Below are 20,410 nucleotides of genomic sequence, written 5' to 3'. Positions count from 1 at the left end.
CTGTCTGGACACCTTGTGCCTTTGTTGCGTAAGATTTCCTTTTAAATTTAATATTCATTTGTATGGAAAGATTTCGGGTCTGAACACTAGAACGCCAAGGAAAGCAGCAAATGAGTGACCCTTGTCTAACAGATTTTGGAGTAACAGCCAATGTGACTAGCACATAATAGAAAATAACTTCTCTGGGATGAGAGATACGGGGAAACTTCCCACCAAAACCCTTGGGAAACACCAGCAGAGGTGACTGACACACGCTACCACCTTTTCGTAGGTCTTTATAAGCAAAGCAGAACCTCATCAATCTCAGAAGGCCCAGTTATAAACCCAGCTGGAGGTAAGAACAGAACCAGCATATATGAGATGCCTGTGAGGTCAGGTATTGGGTTGGCCCAGTATGGTGCAAGCTACTTCACTGAATCTTCACAGTAACTCTGAAAGGTGCTATTATCATTCCAGTTTTACAGATGAGAAACTGAAGGCTCCGAAGAGTCAAATGCCCTGTCCAACTCACAATAATAACCAGTGACAGATCTGGGATTCGAAAGTAGGTCTTCAGATTCCCGAGTCGGGAATCTTCTTCTTCCGCCACACTGGTCAAAACAGCCTCATCAAGTTGCTCCTAGACTTAAGAATCCGTGAGTCATACATTAACAACTGCTACCGGTAACAGAAACATTTCCCAATGTGTTAATTTCCTCCATTCTAATTATTACCCAATAAAAGGCGGTGCTTATGCCAGTGTAAGTTTACTTATTCATTATATTTATAAAAACTCCAGACAATCTTTGCTGGGAGGAAGAATAAGATGTTCAGTGTGATATTTCTATTTTAGGTAAAATATTTTTATACAAAAACCAGCTCTTCCTAAAAGACAACTGACAAATACGAAATTCAACAATATATGACACACGGCAGAAGAATCTGTGGGGATAACCTGAATCCAGAACATGATAATAAAAAGAGAAACAAACCAGTAAATTAATTACAGAGCTAAGTTTCCAGCTATGGCTCCTGGTGGCTACAAGAGCAATGCTCAAATAACCTGGAGCCACTGGAAACCCAAAGATGTAATTACAGCTCTGTACAAAAATAAACAAGTAAATTAATTAATTAAACAAAACCTTCCAACTTGTAGCTGCAATCCGATAAGGCAATGCCTCACTATTTCAAAATCCCTTATTTAGAAACCTCAGCTATCCAGATCACAGTGGAGATTTAGGAAGCAAAGAAACCCAGTCCCTTGACCAGAACAGATGGCATAAAGTAGGAGGAGGAGAGTCTGAATTTCTGAGTTTCTGTTGTTGTTAAATTCATTTTGAACTTCCACACTTACAAAAAGTTCCAAAAATGGTACAAAGAACTCCTGTGTACCCTTCACCCTATCACCCAAATGATTACGTCTTATTAAAACTGCAGTTACAGTGATCAAAACCAGGAAAATATCCATCAACACAAGATTTATGAAAGAATCTAGAGCAAACCTCATATAAATTTCTTCCCAACCGCCCTCACTGATGTCCTTTTTCTGGTTTGGGGTCACACATTCATGGAGTTGCCATGCCTCCTCCAACTGGGGGCAGGGTGTCCCTAATAACCCTGACACCTGAAGGGTTCCAGGCAGTTATTCTGTAGAATGTGCTCACTAGGTCTGTCTAATGCTTCCTCCAGACTAAATTCAGGTTAGGCATTGTGGCAGGCACCACAGAAGCCCTTCTAAGTACATCAGTAACAGAAGGCCATCACTATGGAGGGCAGTACGGAGCTTTCTTAAAAACTAAAATATGATCCAGCAATCCCACTCCTGGGCATACAACCAGACAAGAGAGAAACTCTAATCTGAAAAGATACACGCACCCCATGTTCCCAGCAGCACTATTTCCAATAGCCAACATACGGAAGCAACCTAAATGTCCATCAACAGATGAACGGATAAAGAAGACGTGGTGCATGTATACAGAGGAATGTTACCCAGCCATAAGAAAAGAGTGAAGTAATGCCTGTGCAGCAACATGGGTGGACCTGGAGACTCTCATACTACGTGAACTGAGTCAGAAGGAGAACGACAAATCCATATGGTATCACTTATATGTGGAACCTTTAAAAATGACACAAATGAGTGTACTTCCAAAACAGAAAGAGACTCACAGGCACAGATAACAAACTGTGGTTACCAAAAGTGAAGAGGGGTGCACAAATAGGAATCTGGGATTAACAAATAAACACTGCTAAATCGCTTCAGTTGTGTCCAACTCTATGCGACCCTATGGACTATAGCCGGAGTGGGCTGCCACTCCCTTCTCCAACAAATATATACTACTATATACAAAATAAACAACAAAGTCCTACTGTACAGTACAGGGAACTATATTCAGTGTCTTGTTAACAGCCTATAATGGAAAAGAATCACTTGGCTGTACACCTGAAATACTGTAAATCAACATTTCAATTTTTAAAAAATACCAGAAGGCACATGATGATATCCAGATCTCACTACTGATGATGGTAACTCTAATCATGGTACACTTGTATCCACCTTTCCACTGTAACATTACTAGTTTCCCACTGTAGCTTTTTTCAGTGACCATTGATGAATCTTGCATACAACTACTGTTCCCCAAATGCGGTCTAGTCACTAAGATGTTAACAGCCCAGGTGAAGAAACATACGAAGACATGTTTTTTAGAGAGGGCGGCTTGGGAAACAGCAAATGATTTGATAATATATTTTGGACAGAGCTGTTCCTACGAATAAGCCACACACCTCCTTCTTTCTGCTGGCCTGGGTGAGGGGCTTATGCTCACTTTTCTTTTCAGTAATGAAGTACACCATAAAATCAAACTGAATTATAGTCCTAACCTTAGACTGCCACAGTATGAAGAAGAAACTTACTGATGACTTTATACGAATTTGGAGATTTTTATTAAAACTTCTGACCATGGAAAAAATAAATTTTGAGCCCAAAAATAAGCCAGACAATACTGTGTTATGTGTAAAACAAGCTATACCAGCATGATGAGTTATAAATCAATTACTGCTATCAACTACCAAAATCAAACATGACATCCAGATCTCATTGACTCTATTAATTTTAAAGATTTAAGTTTCTGAAACTCTCACAATTTGCGACATCTGGAATCTGTTTTAATAAGATCCCTCTCCAATCCACTCTATAACGGCTGTGTTACATCACAAAGAGTTTATTCTAACACGGCCATAGTACGTAATGATATTGTTTCCTTTCTGGACTTAAGCTGGCAGTACCAGCAACCAAACAACAATCTGTGTGACGATCATTCGTTTTTCTTTGTCGCCCCTCCCCCACTGTCAGTCTTTTTCACGTCAGGAATAAAGCTGACCTGACTGAAAATTCAGACATTGACAAGATTCATAGAGGACGCTTATCAATCTCTGCTTATCTGGCTAACGTCAAGGTGGACAATTAAAAGCCCTAGTCATTGTTTCCTCAAAATCTGGAGTACTACATTCAGTTGTGAAGAATGAACTTTAAAAGCACGATTGATAAAGTTTTCTGGAGAATAGTATTTGGATGTAGAGGGGTTTTAAAAAGGATGCCAGTGAAAGGGTAAATCAAAGAATAAAAGTCCGTAGCCTGGACCAGGGAGGACTGAAAGACGACAGGCTGCCACCTCAGGTAGAATCCCAGGAAGAAAGGTGAAAAGAAAAAAAGGAGGGCTCTTCAACAGAAGAGTGATCAGCGCTGTGTTAACCTGCCAGCTCACCATTAGCGGAGTTATCTGCAGAGAGAGCAGGAAAGCACCTGATGAGGATGCTGAAGAAGGAATGAGAAGCTACACTGGATTACCTGTACAGCTCTGTGTTTACAATGAGAAAGCCAACATCAGCATCAGGCATTCGACAAGTTATACTTCAGTATTTCTATCAGGGGCACGGTGCAGAGCATCAGCACATCAGAGCTATAGGTCGGGCAACACCCCCCACGCAACTCCCTTAGAAGGTCCCACCTCTCCAGCAAGCTAGTATCTTCCTGCATCCCACATGCCTGCATTCAGGTAAAGCCACTCCCTCTGACAACTCTATTTGTTCAAGCCCTCCTCCTGCGGGAAAAGCTCAGATCAAATTACATCTCCCTCAAGATTCCCTCCACAAGAACCCCAAGCAAAAGTGAGTCTTCCTTCCCCCATTTCTATTAGCAAAAACTCCCTACAGATCATGTGTTACCTATCAATGTCACATGATATAAACTTTCTAATATTAATATAAATGGATTATCTCCCCAACTAGACTATAAGCTTCTGAAGGACAGAGTGTGTCTTCCAGGGTCTATCAGTGTCCAACACAAGGCTTTCTGCTTATTTGGTGAATGCTGTTTACAATCCTTAGGTGACCTGGCCTCGCCTTCTATCTCAACCACATCTTGGTCCATCTTCCATTCACCCTCACTGGCCTTCTTCTAATCGGCCCAGGGTACACAAGTTTTCTGGTCTACGGGCTTTCACTCATGGGTTTTTTTTGACCTTGAAATCTTGAGGCTAAACTCATTTGTCATTTCTTAGCTTATTATTTCTCTACATGTATCTTTCCTAAACATCCAATCTAAGTCGACCTAAGTCACTCATGTTACTCTCAATCACAATACTCCTGATAGAATAAAAACATTTCCACCACCATCCAGGCTCCCTAAAATCATCCCCCAAACAATAAAGGAAACAAGAAACAAATACAAATTCTATCTTCAATGAAATTAGGAGATAATTACACATGAAACATATTACACAAAGACAGAAAACACATTTACTGAAGAGGAGGAAAGGTCAGAAATGAGTGGCGCCGAGCATCCCAGAAGGCGGAGGAGGGGGGCGCCTAAGAAACAGGAAGCGCATTCAACACAACCTCTTATATACATCCTCAGAGAACGTCTTTAAATCTAGAGAAAAGACAGTTTTGACAATTCTTATTAAAATCTTCTACCCACACAAACGATACTTGGTTGAGAACAGAGGGACATTCCAAGAACACAGTCACTGAACCACAACTGGCATATTTCCCAATCACAGAACTTTAGAAAGATGAAAACTCCAGTTAATAAATTCCATAATTTCAAATTACCATATATTGAAACTGCACCAAAGAATACACTATTAATTAACCATTTGCAAATCACCTGCTTCCTCTCATCTGTTAAACACACAAGCAGAGTAAGTTTTAATTCACTGTCCACTTTTACTACAAGGAAGTTTAAAATCTAACCAAAGAATTATATTAATCTTGATTCATTTGTGGGTTTAATAAAATACATTCACATGCTACGTTAACAAAGAAATACACAGTTATTGTAAAAATTAGATGTGAAGTTAACATCAAGGTGTACACAGAGATTAGGCTAGATTATTGAAGCACTCATTCCAAGAAAATGCTTATAAATTTTTATTTCTTTCGGTATTTTTGGTTATCACTGGTTTTCAATTTTATGAGTCTATATTTCTCCAGTTTCCCTGAATAGATTAATGTGATTAGATTTCTCTGGAAAATTTTTTTTTTTTTTTTTACTGAGTATGAAATTAACTCTCCAGTTCTCTTACCCTTTCAGACCCAGATCCATATGTCAGGCTCCAAACCAGAGGGCACATACTCAGTGTTCACAGGCAAACACAGCCGTATTTTGCTTAATCCTCACAATATTGACCAAAAACAGAAAATCAGAAGATTTCACGTTGGAATCCTCTTGAAAATTCAGAAGATGTGGAAACGCTAGGCCTAAATGTGCACGTGCGGACCCCGGCTAGACCTGCACTGCTGCGCCTTCCACATGATCTGCTGGTAGGCAGGTGGCTGAGTTTTAAGTTCCTGCTATGAAGAAAGCAGAAGAGGGTTTTCTTCACACTCAAAGAAAACAGATCTACCAAGTCATACCAATAAAGACAATGTTTCCAAATCTAATTCCAAGAACCTAAAATCAAGGGCCACCACAATCTGATGAGGACTACCCTACAGATTCTCCCCACCCTAGTAAAGAATACAGTCCCCTTTAATAGCCCAACAAAGAATCCTACGTATCAAATCGCAAAAAGGAATCCTAAATGCAACTGTCACTTGGAACAGTAATGTCATTAGGATTGCTGCTGTTTAGTCACTAAGTCGTGTCAGACTCATTGTGACCCATGGATTGTAGCCCGCCAGGGATTTTCCGGGCAAGAATACTGGAGTGGGCTGCCATTCCCTCTCCAGGAGATCTTCTCATCATTCAGTCATGTCCGACTCTTTGCGACCCCATGGACTGTAGCCTACCAGGCTCCTTTGTCCATGGGATTTTCCAGGCAATAGTACTGGAGTGAATTGCCATTTCCTTCTCCAGGGGATCTTCCCAACCCAGGGATCGAACTGGGGTCTCCCGCATTGTAGACAGACGCTTTACCGTCTGAGCCATCAGGAAAGTCCAGTGAAGAATACAGACCCCTTTAATATCCCAACAAAGAATCCTAAGTATCAAATCCCAAAAAGGAATCCTAAACACAAAGGTCACTTGGAACAGTAATGTCATTAGAATTGTTGCTGTTTAGTCACTAAGTCATGTCTGACTCATTGTGACCCATGGATTGTAGCCCGCCAGGCCCCTCTGTCCATGGGACTTCCCAGGCAAGAATACTGGAGTGGGCTGCCATTCCCTCTCCAGGGAATCTTTTCAACCCAGGGATCAAACCCACGTCTCCTGCATTGGCAGGTGGATTCTTTACCACTGAGCCAAATGGCACCCCACTCCAGTCCTCTTGCCTGGAAAATCCCATGGACGGAGGAGCCTGGTAGGCTGCAGTCCATGGGGTCACTAAGAGTCGGGCACGACTGAGCAACTTCACTTTCACTTTTCACTTTCATGCATTGGAGAAGGAAATGGCAACCCACTCCAGTACTCTTGCCTGGAGAACCCCACGGACAGAGGAGCCTAGTGGGCTGCCGTCTATGGGGTCACACAGAGTCGAACACGACTGAAGCAACTTAGCAGCAGCAACAGAGCTAAAGGTGAAGTTCTTGTCCTCACTATAAGCAGTGGCAGGTCTACAATTCAGACTTAGGTTGGAAAGCCTGGGGGCTTCAAGGGGGGAAAAGCAAACACAAAATACTCGTGCACCTACATTCCTGCATCAAGAATGTTAGACACGTCATTACTGGGAGGTTGTCCACGATTCAATGTTAATCTGAGGTTCAAGTCAGCCAGAGGGTTCAGAAAAAGTAAGATTTCTAACCCATTACTATAATTACTCCCCAAACTCACTGCTTAGCAAAGATTTGTTTAACTTCCTTATAGACTTCTTTAACTTCCTTATGTGGAAATTCAATTTCCAAGCATTCTCCAGCTAAATACTTCACTATTCACAAAGGTCTAAACTGCTTGGTTAACTAACTGAAGACTGCAGTGTTTACCACTTTCCTGAGGATATGGTTTTCAACTGTGAAATGTCTCTCCAACCCATCCCCTTTCCTTCTCAAATTCACTCTTTCACTCAGCAATATTTACTGAGTACCTGCTAAAAGCCAGATGCTAATTGTGGTGCTAGAAAAACTGCACTGCACAAAATCCTAACAGCAGGACTTCCCTGTGAGCCCAATGGTTAAGACTGCACACTGCCAATGTAGGGGGTGCAGGCTCAATCTCTGATTGGGGAACTAAGATCCCACACACAGGGGCCAAGAAGCTTTTTTAAAAATCCCAAGAGCTTTTTCTTTGCATCTGTGCTTCTTTTGCTGTCCTACATATAGGGCCATCGTTGCCGTCTTTCTAAATTCCATACATTTGTGTTAATATACTGTGTTGGTGTTTCTCTTGCTGACTTACTTCACTCTGTAAAATAGGCTCTGGGACAACCCAGACGAGAAGAATAGAGGGGGAGGTGGGGAGCGGGACATGCATCCGTGGCTGATTCATGTCAATGCAGGGCAAAAACCACCACAATATTGTAAAGTAATTGGCCTTCAATTAAAGCTAATTAATTTTTTTAATGCTAAGAGCTTAAATTATTTTACAACAGAATGAATGAATGAATGTGTAATAAGTGCTATGAAAAAAATAAAGTGACAAAGGGGGAGAAAGCTGTAAGGAAGAAAAGCTCTTCACAATGTCACCTTTTCCCACCTGTCCTCCTCCCCCAAGACCTCATGCTTCACACACACTTATAGCTGTCGGTCCTGCAGGCGTAGTGACGTTTGTGCTTTTGGTTACCTGTGTACCTCTCCCACTTTTTGCCCTAGTGATAACCTTCTTGTCCTTCAGAAAACATTCACCTTCTCTGTCCTCTTTTAGGAACTATCACATCCCTTAGGCCTTCTTTTTCTCAGCAAGTACTGCAGCTGTGTTGCCTCCTCGTGGACTGTGAGCTCCAGAGAGCAAAGAGCAGTTTGATTCTCCTCCATTTCCCCAGCACCTGATGTTAAGTAGGCACTCCACAGCGCTTGCTGGAATTTACCAAGACGTGATGAGCTTGTCTCAATTGCTCAGTAGCTAAGTTAGCTCCTGATTTACCCTGTCCCAGCCTCTCTGTAATTCCTGACACTCACCCAAATAGTCTTAACTATTAGATATATACAGTAATATACCTTTTTTAGACTAGTAATCAGAATTCCATTTAGCACCAGATTCCCTGGTGGCTCAGACAGTAAAGAATCTGCCTCCAATGCAGGAGACCGGGGTTCAATCCCTGGGTCTGGAAGATCCCTGGAGAAGGGAATGGCAACCCACTCTAGTATTCTTGCCTGGAGAACTCCATGGACAGAGGAGCCTGGTGGGCTATATACCCCATGGGGTCACTATGAGTGGGACATGACTGAGCGACTAACATACACACACACAGCAACTATTCAGAATATACCTGAAACAAAAGCAAAAGTGCTTCTAGAAACAGAACACAAGAGAAGCCAAGCTCTCCACACACGAGACTACAGCCTCCAGACTTAATACTGTAACTGTGATGCACAGTTATGAGGGCTGCCAGGTGGCTCAGTGTGTTGTGATCCACAGTCAAAGGCTTTGGCATAGTCAATAAAACAGAAGTAGATGTTTTTCTGGAACTCTCCTGCTTTTTCAATGATCCAACGGATGTTGGCAATGTGATCTCTGGTTCCTCTGCCTTTTCTAAATCCAGCTTGAACATTTGGAAGTTCACGGTTCATGTATTGTTGAAGCCTAACTTGGAAAATTTTGAGCATTACTTTACTAGCGTGTGAGATGAGTGCAATTGTGCAGTAGTTTGAGTATTCTTTGGCATTGCCTTTCTTTGGGATTGGAATGAAGACTGACCTTTTCCAGTCCTGTGGCCACTGCTGAGTTTTCCAAATTTGCTGGCATATTGAGTGCAGCACTTTCACAGCATCATTTTTTAGGATTTGAAACAGCTCAACTGGAATGCCATCACCTCCACTAACTTTGTTCATAGTGATGCTTCCTAAGGCCCACTTGACCATTCCAGGATGTCTGGCTCAGATGAGTGATCACACCATTGTGATTATCAACCCTAAATATTCATTGAAAGGACTGATGCTGAAGCTTCAGTACTTTGGCCACCTGATGTGAAGAGTCAACACATTGGAAAAGATCCTGATGCTGGGAAAGATTGAAGGTAGGAAGAGAAGGGGACGACAGACAATGAGATGATTGGATGGCATCACAGACTCCATGGACATGAACTTGGGCAAAGTCCAGGAGATGGTGAGGGACAGGGAACCTTGGTGTGCTGCACTTCATGGGGTCAAGAAGAGTTGGACAGGACTTGGCAACTAAACAACAACAACAGAGGAAACCCCAAGTGGGATATAATACAACTCACAAGATCCCCTATGTCACTTCTTTCCCTTCAGTTCAGTTCAGTTCAGTCACTCAGTCATATCCGACTCTTTGCGACCTCATGAATCGCAGCACACCAGGCCTCCCTGTCCATCACCAACTCCCGGAGTTCACTCACACTCACGTCCATCGAGTCAGTGATGCCATCCAGCCATCTCATCCTCTGTCGTCCCCTTCTCCTCCTGCCCCCAGTACCCCCCAGCATCAGAGTCTTTTCCAGTGAGTCAACTCTTCGCATCAGGTGGCCAAAGTACTGGAGTTTCAGCTTCAGCATCATTCCTCCAAAGAAATCCCAGGGCTGATCTGCTCCCTTACAGCTCATCAACAAGATGAGGTATAAGCTTTGGGCAGGTATCTGGGTGATGAGCCTCATGTCTGCTCTGTGCCTTAGCTAGGGGAGCTGAAAAGGATCCAGGGTCAGCACTCAAAGGATCACTGACCTGCCCTGTGAGAGCCAGGCAGCAGTGGCATCAGTATCTCAGACTACAGTGGACCAAGGAATGAATAAGAAGTGTAATTAAGACACAGAGTATTATATAGTTGAAATTTGCTAAAAGAATAGATCTTAAAAGTTCTCATCTCACACACACACACACACACACACACACGCAAAATTGTAACTATGTGTGGTGATGGATGCAGTTTTAACGACTTACTGTGGTGATCAATTTGCAATATATACAAACACCAAATGATGATGAAACTTAATACAATGTTCTGAAACTTAATATAATGGTAAAAATCAATTACATCTCAATTTTTACAAAGAGGAGTAATGCACTTCCCAGTAGGCACAGTAGTAAAGAATCGACCTGCCAATGCAGGAGACACAAGAGATTCAAGTTTGATCCCTGAGTCAGAAATGGCAAACCACTCTAGTACTCTTGCCTGGGAAATCCCATGGACAGAGGAGCCTGGGGGGCTACAATCCATGGGATCCCAAGAGTCAGACATGACTTAGCTACTAAACAACTGAGAACTGAAAAGGAAAACATTTGGTCTTAAGATATTTATTAAAATGGATCCCTGAGACTTTTTCTTACAATGGTGATTCAAAATAAAATAATACAAGTGACCTTTTTGCTTGTCCTCAGTCGTGTCTTTGTGATCCCAGGGACTGTAGCCCACCAGGCTCCTCTGTCCATGGAATTCTCCAGGCAAGAATACTGGAGCGGGTGGCCATTCCCTTCTCAGGGGATCTTCCTGACCCAGGAATTGAACCCAGGTCTCCTGCACTGCAGGCGGACTCCTTCCCATCTGAGCCACCAAGCTGTCTGCTGTAGGATCAGCGCTCAATGTAGTCCAAAACTCTAGCCTTGACAGAATAACTGGCTCTAGCTTTCATGCCATAAACAAGAAAACTGCACAAAAGACACGGAGCAAATGCTTTCAGACGATGGATAAGAGGCAGTGTGGGGGAAGAACTCAGAGAGAAGGAAAGCAAGTGAGCTGGGCCTGCAGCTGCCCAGGCTTCCTACCTACGGACGCTTGAGACACCAGGAGGAAGCCCAAGGCAGGACGTGGCGGCCTGAGCGGGACGGTGGAGACTGAGGAGCTCAGCCAGTGGGGATCTGCTGGCCAGAGAGAAGGGGGCAACCCAGAGGAAGCGCTCTAGGGATCTGCAAGGAGTTTCCTCCCATGTCTGACTCGGTGCTGAACAGCACATGCGAGGGTAAGGCCCCAAAAGGCCATACAAACCATCCAGGAAAGAACTACTGTGGGAGGAGCTGCTGTACACTGAACAGTCTTCAGGGCTCAGACGAGAGGCACAACCAGCCACAATGGAAAGATCTCCCTGAACACCAGGAGGCGCTGGGTCTAGAGCCCAGAAAGGTCACGGTTGAGGGGGAGTGCTACACTTGCCCTACAATAAAGGCTCTTCTGGCCCCGATCTAACAAAGCTCAGCAGCAAGCCAAGATCCAACTGATCCAGGGGTAAATAACTCACAAGGAGCTTCCAAGGTCTCGCTCACACCAACAAGAAGTGTGAATTTGGACTGTTCGGACATGGAATCAGGTAGACACAAGCTTCACAGAGTTTCTTCTCATGGAATGATAACTGAGCGCCAAGCCCTACATTAAGTACTTCATTGTCATCACAGCAATCCTATGAGGCATCCTCATAATACATCTGAGTTACTCAGCGTTCAGAAATTAACACAGCTGGTGGAAGTTGGAATTAAGATTCAAACTGGTGTCTGCCTGCTTCAAAGCACACATTCAAGGTGCTGGTGGCAAATTCAAGGCACTCAACCAGCCACTTTCCCAGGTCAAGCACACAGCAAACATCACTAACGAACCACAACACTCCTGCTCTACATTAAAAGAAACTTCATGCAGGGCACCCTAGGAGGGAAGTGCTGAAAACAGTATTAAATATTAAAGTAATGCTAAATGTCAGAGAACAAAGCAATTAGAAATACGGTATTTGGCTATAACTTAGAAAATTACAAAAGTAAACGTCACAGGATGAATAGAGCACTTTCACCGTAAGATTTCAAGTCAAATTTGAAACTGTATTTTCAATCAAGTTTAATTACAGTATTAATAGTCATCTCTTCTCCCAAAACTAACTTGACTTTAACTGCTACATGTCACAGATACAAATAGTCTACTTTTTTTTTTTTTTTACTAAAAGTAAAGCCTGAAATTCAAGGGAAAAAAAGACACCTATTCCTCAATGTATGATTATGTAGCCTTTTGCTTTTTTTTGGAAGCAGGAATTGTGTTTGTTTACCTCATAACATTTCCCCAAAGAAATGCTTTATGTCACCCAAAATAAACCATGCTTCCATCATTTCCATGTTTGTCACTGTTGATTTTAATAGGCAAAGGAATAATAGGGAAGGTAAAATGAATTAACAAAAGCCTTGATCTTGAAGAAAAGGGTGAGGGTGTGGAAAGAGTAAAAGAATTAAGAATTGAAGCGTAAGTAGAGGCCACTAGCATACGGTGCTAACATTTGGCAGCCTAAGAAGGAAGCTGTATGGGCCTTCCCCGGTGGCCCAGTGGTTAAGACTTTGTGCTTCCAATGCAGGGGGGTGGGGTTCGATCCCTGGCTGGGAAAATATGATCCCACATGTCACACAGCACAGCTCAAGAAAAGGAGCTGTAGACATTGATATTTTGAGGAACCAAATATGCCTGGACCAGCAAAAGCCAGAAATCCCATTAGACAGCAAGAACTCCTTAAACCACATGCATCAGCACAGTAACCCAGGTTTCTTGAACTAGCCAGCTGGTTAACAGCAGGAGAAATTGGCTCTCAACTGGCGGCTAAAGGAAGATTGGATGAGGAGTTACGTACTAATAAACGGCAGAGAAGGGAGAGTTCAGTTAAACCTTGGCATTTAAGAGTTACCAATTCTGGTGTCTTTTAAAAATGCAACAGTTTTTAAGATCTAAATTACCTAATATATTCTACATATCTATGTAGTCTTAGATATGTAGAATATATTAGGTAATTTAGATCTTAAAAAAAAACTGTTGCCTTTTTAAAATGTAGTCTTAAGGTTTCCCTGGTGGCTCAGAGGTTAAAGTGTCTGCCTCCAATGCGGGAGATCCGGGTTTGATCCCTGGGTCGGGAAGATTCCCTGGAGAAGGAAATGGTAACCCACTCCAGTATTCTTGCCTGGAGAATCCCATGGACGGAGAAGCCTGGTGGGCTACAGTCCATGGGGTCACAAAGAGTCAGACACGACTGAGCGACTTCACCCCTTCATGTAGTCTTAACAGTTTTATTGACATCATAATTTATATACCATAGAGTCATCCATTCTAAGGGAACAATTCACTGACTTTTAGGAAATGTACAGGGTTGTGAGCCCCCTACCCCAATCTAGTTTAAGAACAACTCTGTCACTCTGGAAAGTTTCCTCAAGCCTGGCTGTACTCAATCCCAGGTCCTTCTCCCAGCCCTAAGCAACCACTTGGCAATTACATCTGCTTTCAGTCCTTCTTTTGTGGACATTTCTTATAAATGAAATTACACAGTATGTGTCTTTTGCATCTGCTGTCTATCCCTCAGGCATGGTTCTGTTCATGTGCTCGCTGGTGGCGCTGTGCGGCATGCAGCGTTTCACCTCCCCGACCAAGGATGCAACCCACGGCCCCCGCAGTGGAAGCAGAGTCCTAGCCACTGGACCACCAGGGAATTCCCAAACCCGGGCATGCTGTGAGGTTCACCATCTTGTTATCAGTTCCCTGTTCCTTTTTATTCCTGGTAGTTGACAGGCATTTTAGATTGTTTCCAGTTTGGGGCTACGATGAACAGAGCTGCTATGAACATTCAAGAACAAGTCTTTGTACAGACGTTTATTTTCATTTCTACAAATCGATGCAAATATAGACACCTAACCAAAGAACTGTTGCACTGCAGGGCAAGTGTGTATCTATCTTTACAGGAAGCAATGGAGCCTTTTTCCTAAATGTGTGCGGCAGGTTACATGCCCACCAGCAGCAAGTCAGAGCCGCAGGTGCCCACACCTTCACCATCTCTTGGCAGCGTCTGCTTCACATTTACAGCCATTCAAGTGCATGTGATGTGGCATCCTGCTGATATTCATTTGTATGTCCACAATGACCAAACAGGTTGACAGTCGAAACATGTGTTTCTATTTCACTCAAAAGAACAGAAAAATCCTCACAATCCAGTCTCTATCCCTGTTTTTAGGCTAGCCTAAGAACTGACAAACTCCTGGTCAAATACACACAGTTTCCTTTTCATTCATGCCTCTTCCTCTGCACCATTTCTAATTATTACTCCATTCACGGCTTTTACCTCTTTAACCACGTTTGATTTTCTTCATAGTTTTCGTGGAGACGTTAATTCTTCTCTCTCTTGGACGCCTAAGAGTAAAACTGTGGGGTCATATGCTCAGCATCAATTTAACTTCATATTTACTGTTTGCTTTATGACCCATACGTGCAAAACTGCCCATCTGAAATTTAGGTCTATCTTTTTTGGATCAAGCTCAGTATGTAAAAATTTTAGTAAATTTTATTTAATTTCTAATGCCCACACTGAGTGATTCAAAACATACACTGCAGTCATCATGCCCAAGTCACCCTTACTGCATGAAGCCTTGAGCGTCTAACTACTCCAGGCCTATAACTGGATGGCACCAAGGACTTCAGAGCTGAAATCCCTAAGAAGCTTGTGATACAGTTGATAAGATAACAGATCATATTGAAGACGCTGTCTTCACGGCATGACGCTGTAAGGAAAAGTGCTTTACACTAACAAGCAGAAACCCCTCGTTCAGTTTTCACTCTGCCCTGCTTTAGCTTTGTGATTTCAGCGGTCACTTAAACCTTTCTGTAACAAGACGGTGAAACTCACAGCATGCCCGGGTTTGGGAATTCCCTGGTGGTCCAGTGGCTAGGACTCTGCTTCCACTTCAGGGGCGTGGGTTCCATCCTTGGTCAGGGAAGTAAAACGCCGCACGCTGCACAGCGCCACCAACAAGCACATCAAACCTCATCAAACCTCTCTGCTGCTTCAGAAACCAGGCAATCACCCATGTAACCTGCTTCAGGCCACCGTGCGATACCCTGTGTGGTATGGAAAAAACGTGGCTTGGGAACTAGACAGACAGGGGTTCAGACGGGGGTTCAGACCTAGATTCAATACAGCTTTGTGCTCTTATCAGGTCCACACTGCATTCCATGTATTATTTTCTTTAATCTCCACAACAACCCTAAAGAATAGATTCCATTATCCTCATTCTACAAGTGAGGAAACTGAGGCTCAGCAAGATCAAGCTGCTTGCTCAAGTCAACAATTAAATATTAAAGATTCAAACCAAGGCAGAAGCAATACTCTGCTGAAGTGACACAACCAAAAACATGTAGGTCACGTGAGATCAATCCTGAACCTTCTTTCATGGCTCAACCTTCTCCGCATTATTTTTTCAAGGCTTTGTTTCTGTTGTTCTCTCCTTCATGAAGTCTGGTTTCCTGAAGAGGCAAACAAACCTTAAGGAATACATTGTAGTCCCAGGAGACTGAGTTGTACATTTGCAAGGGGGTGCAGGGAGAGAAGACTTGTCAAGCCTACCTAACAAACAGGCAAAATACAGCACTTTTTGTACAACACAGAGTGGGGTAGAAGGATGACTCACAACATGGGAAATGGCTTAGAAAAGAAAACAGCTATATCCTTTGGTTATCTCATTTTCCAAGATATAACCAACTAACTCTTAAGAAGCAGTATGGCTTCAGAATTTAGGGTATTCTTAACTGAACTAAACTGTCTTAAAGAAAGCAGCGGCAATCTTAGAATGCATTAGTTTGAAGGACAAAGAAAAAAGCGCTGGAAGCTTCTGAATGCAAATTTAAACTCTTAGAAATAAAATAGTAAATGAGGATACGAACTGAAGTTTAAAATTCACTCTGCACACAACAGTAACAGGTACTGTGTACAGGAGGGATGCCTGCACATTCGTTTTGTACACTCACCTACATACGCAAGTGTGTCAGCAATACCAGACAATATGTCCAAATATTAATCGGTATTTCCATTTCCCAGAGAGCTGAAAGAGAGACTTGCCTCAGAAATGTGCTTGTGGAGAACTGAAACTGCCAAAAAATTTTTAAGCATTCTACAAGTTTAAGTCAGTATTTCTTCATACCTTTCATAGTTTACAGTGGTAAAGAGACTGGGCTCGGGAATCAAATTGCTCGATTTTGAATCCCGACTGCACCATTTACTATGTGACTTGAGAAACTTAGCCAACCAGTCTGTGCTCCAGTTTCCCTTATCTGTAAAATGCAGACAATAAGAGAACTGATGTCAGGGATCGCTATGGGGATTAGAACAGGACCTGGCACAGATTAAGTACCAAGTGAAGAGGGGATATTGTGTATGGATTTCCTAAAATCTCAACAGAGAGATCTCAAAAGTAGGAGATGATGAATGCCTTTCGGCTACGGAGGCAAGATGGTGCAAAGGTCTTATTCTTCTCCTCGGTGAACTAGTTTGGAAAAAACTCCAGAGTTAGAGCTGGTCCAGAGGCGATAAGGCACTAAGAGTGCCCAGTTTTAAGATCTTCCATCTATCAAAAATTCACTTGCAATAGTATGATTTTTTTTCCCCCCAGGGCAGAGGGCTGTCAAGACACATTCCCCCCAAGACGGTTCATCGTACTTTGCTATATTATTCGAATCTATCATTCATTAAAACTAGATGGTAAAGTTTGGTGGCATTTTTTAATACCATCTCTTCCTACTCCCTCTCTCTTATGGGTAACAACTGAGTCCCCATTGATGTTCAGAAACCTGTTTCCTATCTAAAACACCCTTGTGTCTTGGGACATTATGAGCACAGTTATATCATGCTTATCGGAAGGCATAAGAGAATTACAGAAATTAAAGATGAAAACACAAGGTTCCCAGAATTCCTTGAATATGCTTCCTTATAAAAGCTACTACACTGTATGAACTGTTTACAGGTACACCAGTAGCCAGAGGCCTCCACCCCAGCCTCCACCCCAGCTCCTTCATCTTTGCGTCTCAATGCTTAAATTTAGCCCTTCCAGACTGTAGGCATCCAATGAATGTCTACTGAAATGACAGACTAGGAGTTAGGTTAACCATCACTATATCCTACCTAAAATAAAATCTCTCCTGATAAATAATCCCTCTCCAGGGATTCCCTGGTGGCTCAGATGGTAAAGAGCCTGTCTGCAATGCAGGAGATCTGAGTTCAATCCCTGGGTCAGGAAGATCCCCTGGAGAAGGAAATGGCACCCTACTCCAGCACTCTTGCCTGGAAAATCCTGGACGGAGGAGCCCGGCGGGCTACAGTCCACAGTGTTGCAAGGAGTCAGACACGACTGAGCGACTCCACTCTCACTTTTCAAGGCCTCTCCTCACATCTCCAGACACTACTTTTCCTATGCAGACTGTCAACATTTGTCCTTCCTTTACTGTTTCACATTAGACTCTAAACTTCCGTTTCCTTAAGAAACCATGATCTAAAAATGTTCATTCTTCCCCACTGAATTTCAGGTTATCTAGAGAGTAACTAAGACAGAAGGCTCAGAGACAAAGACCTTTGGAGGAAATTAATAGAATCAGCTAGCTAAGGATCTGAAGGGGAGAAATTTAAGAATATGCTGAAGACAGAATTGGGTTTCCCTGGTGGCTCAGGGGTAAGAGAATCCACCTGCAATGCAGGAGACTTGGGTTTGATCCCTAGGTCAGAAGATCCCCTGGAGAAGGAAATGGCAACTCACTCCACAGACAGAGGAGCCTAGCAGGCTACAGTCCATGGGATCACAAGAACTGACACAACTTAGCGACTAAATCACCAAAGACAGAGTTAAAAACTAAACAAAACCGCAGGAAAAATAAAAAGCTTACTCAAGTGAGTCATGGTTTAAAATGTGGTACAATCCGATGCAATTGACTGAATTTAAGAAAAAGAGAAATTTGTTTTAATTTTATGCTAGAACAACTCCATCAAATAGCCTATGAACCAGTTGTGATAACAATCCCAGAGAAGGACAGGAAGTCTAACATATCATTTGGTCTAGCACTGAGACAGAGGGATAGACGGATGGATGGATGGGCAGAGAAGCCAGTAAAAGAGCAGATGGATGGAAGGATGGATGGATACACACATATATATGTATATAATAATGCCAACTTATGGATAAAGCAAGTGGGCTATAAGAGGACATAGAAAGGGGGAAGGGCAGGATCTCTTCTTGGTAAACAAGGAATGAAGAGACAACATTCAAAGTACAAGTTAATAGATTCTGTAAAAACACCACAGAAATGACTACGAAAGGGTGAAAGTGTTAGTCACTCAGTTGTGTCCAGCTCTTTGCAACCCCATGGACTGTAGCCCACCAGGCTCCTCTGTCCATGCAATTTGCCAGGCAAGAATACTGGAGTGAAGGAAATACTTCACTCCTGAAGTATTTCCTGAAATACTGAAGGAAATAGCCATTTCCTTCTTCAGGGGATCCTCCCGACCCAAGGACTGAACCCAGGTCTCCTGCATTGCAGGCAGATTCTTTGGGCATACGCCCAGGGTGGGGCTCAAACCCATGACCCTGGGATTATGAGTCCCATGCTCTACCAATTGAGCTAGCCAGGCAGCCTGAAACGGTGGTAGAAGAAATTAAATATAAAAATTAAACAGTAGGAGAAGAGGTAAAAAGCTGGTACATCTTAAGCTAAAATCTTCTTCAGGGAGTCAATGAATATATGCCTAAGATTAATAAATCTAGGTATCCACATACCTAGAATAGTTTTCAAAATTTTTTTTGATCATGCACCCCCCCAAAAAACACTCCTCATACATTTAAATTGGCATATAAAGTCATTCAAAAATGGGTTTAAATAGTTGCAAAGAATTCCTGAATTTTTAAATTTTAAATAGAATTTCCTAAATTTATCCACTGGAATCCAAGTACCATAAATTTATATAAATTTAAATAATGATATTTTATTGTTGATACAATCCACTGTTTTTTAAATGAAAAAACTCTTTTCTTTAACAGCCGATAATTTCATACCTTTACTTCTTTCCCATCAAGTCACCCAGTGATGTGAAGTCATCTACCCAACATCTGAACTGACTTGAAATTTTGAAGGCAATGAAAAAGAAACACTTGGTCTCCAAATTCCATTCTACTGATAGTTTGCACATAACATTTTATCCTAATGTAAACCCTGTTAACCCTCTATCATGCGTTTCTGCAAAAATATCTATATAAATTAAAACTTTAAATTTCTCTGGTTACTCTTCTTCTGCATTGAGCTATCAATACAATTATTAGTAACACATAATTGACTAGAGCAAAATAAATATATTACAAATTTTGATAAACACAATAAAGTAAAAACTGTAATGGAAAAGCATCTTACAATGAAACAAGTCCATGGGATCACTATAACTTACTACTGAAATGAGTTGGCATTGAGCATTAATGGTACTCCTACTTTCTTTTGTACAGAAGTAAAGCACTGAAAGGGCTTCCCAGATGGCGCCAGTGGTAAAGAAGCTGCCTGCCAATGCAGGAGAAAACAAGAGACGCGGGTTTGCTTGCTGGATCGAAGATCCCCTGCAGTAGGAAACGGCATTTTTGCCTGGGAAACCCCACAGACAAAGGAGCCTGGTGGGCTACAGTCCATGGGGTCAGAGTCGGAGGAGACTGAGCACAGACGCAAAGCGCTGAGAACCCTGCTGAAATACGGAAGAGGACTGAACTGGAAGGAGGTTTGCTACAGAAACATCACTCAAATCTTCACACTCCTGCCATGATACACAGCAAAAAAAAAAAGAAAAAAACACAGAATGATCTCATATCAAACATTATTTTTAAGGATCTATAAGCTAATGAATCAATTAGGTCTCCTGAAAGCAAAAACTGGAAACTACCCGACTGGCAAAAGGAATTGTAGCCCAGGTCACAGAGCATTCATTTTCTCAGTTTCTTGGACAGAGGCCAAAGACTTTACCATAACCTCTGAAGTTAATCACACCTGCTATTGTTTCACTTATCAGAACTTTGCTTAACCTCTAAAACTCAGAAAGGATTGAAACAAATAAAATCTTGTTAACTTCATTATACCTCTGACAAAAGA

At 42.4% G+C, this 20,410-nt stretch overlaps 1 protein-coding gene and 1 non-coding gene across 2 annotated transcripts in view; both read right to left on the bottom strand.

Moving 5' to 3' along the window:
- KIF13B (kinesin family member 13B) overlaps positions 1 to 20,410 on the bottom strand; it is a 201,505-nt gene that overhangs the window by 132,743 nt on the left and 48,352 nt on the right. The gene's annotated exons all lie outside the window — the stretch shown is intronic.
- TRNAM-CAU (transfer RNA methionine (anticodon CAU)) lies at positions 18,845 to 18,917 on the bottom strand. The gene has a single exon. It is a non-coding gene; the product is annotated as a tRNA-Met (tRNA).

This window comes from Budorcas taxicolor, chromosome 8 (genome assembly GCF_023091745.1).
Source record: "Budorcas taxicolor isolate Tak-1 chromosome 8, Takin1.1, whole genome shotgun sequence".
NCBI classification, from domain to species: Eukaryota; Metazoa; Chordata; class Mammalia; order Artiodactyla; family Bovidae; genus Budorcas; species Budorcas taxicolor.
Note: the sequence above shows the minus strand (reverse complement) of the source record. Positions and strands in the feature narration are given on the sequence as shown.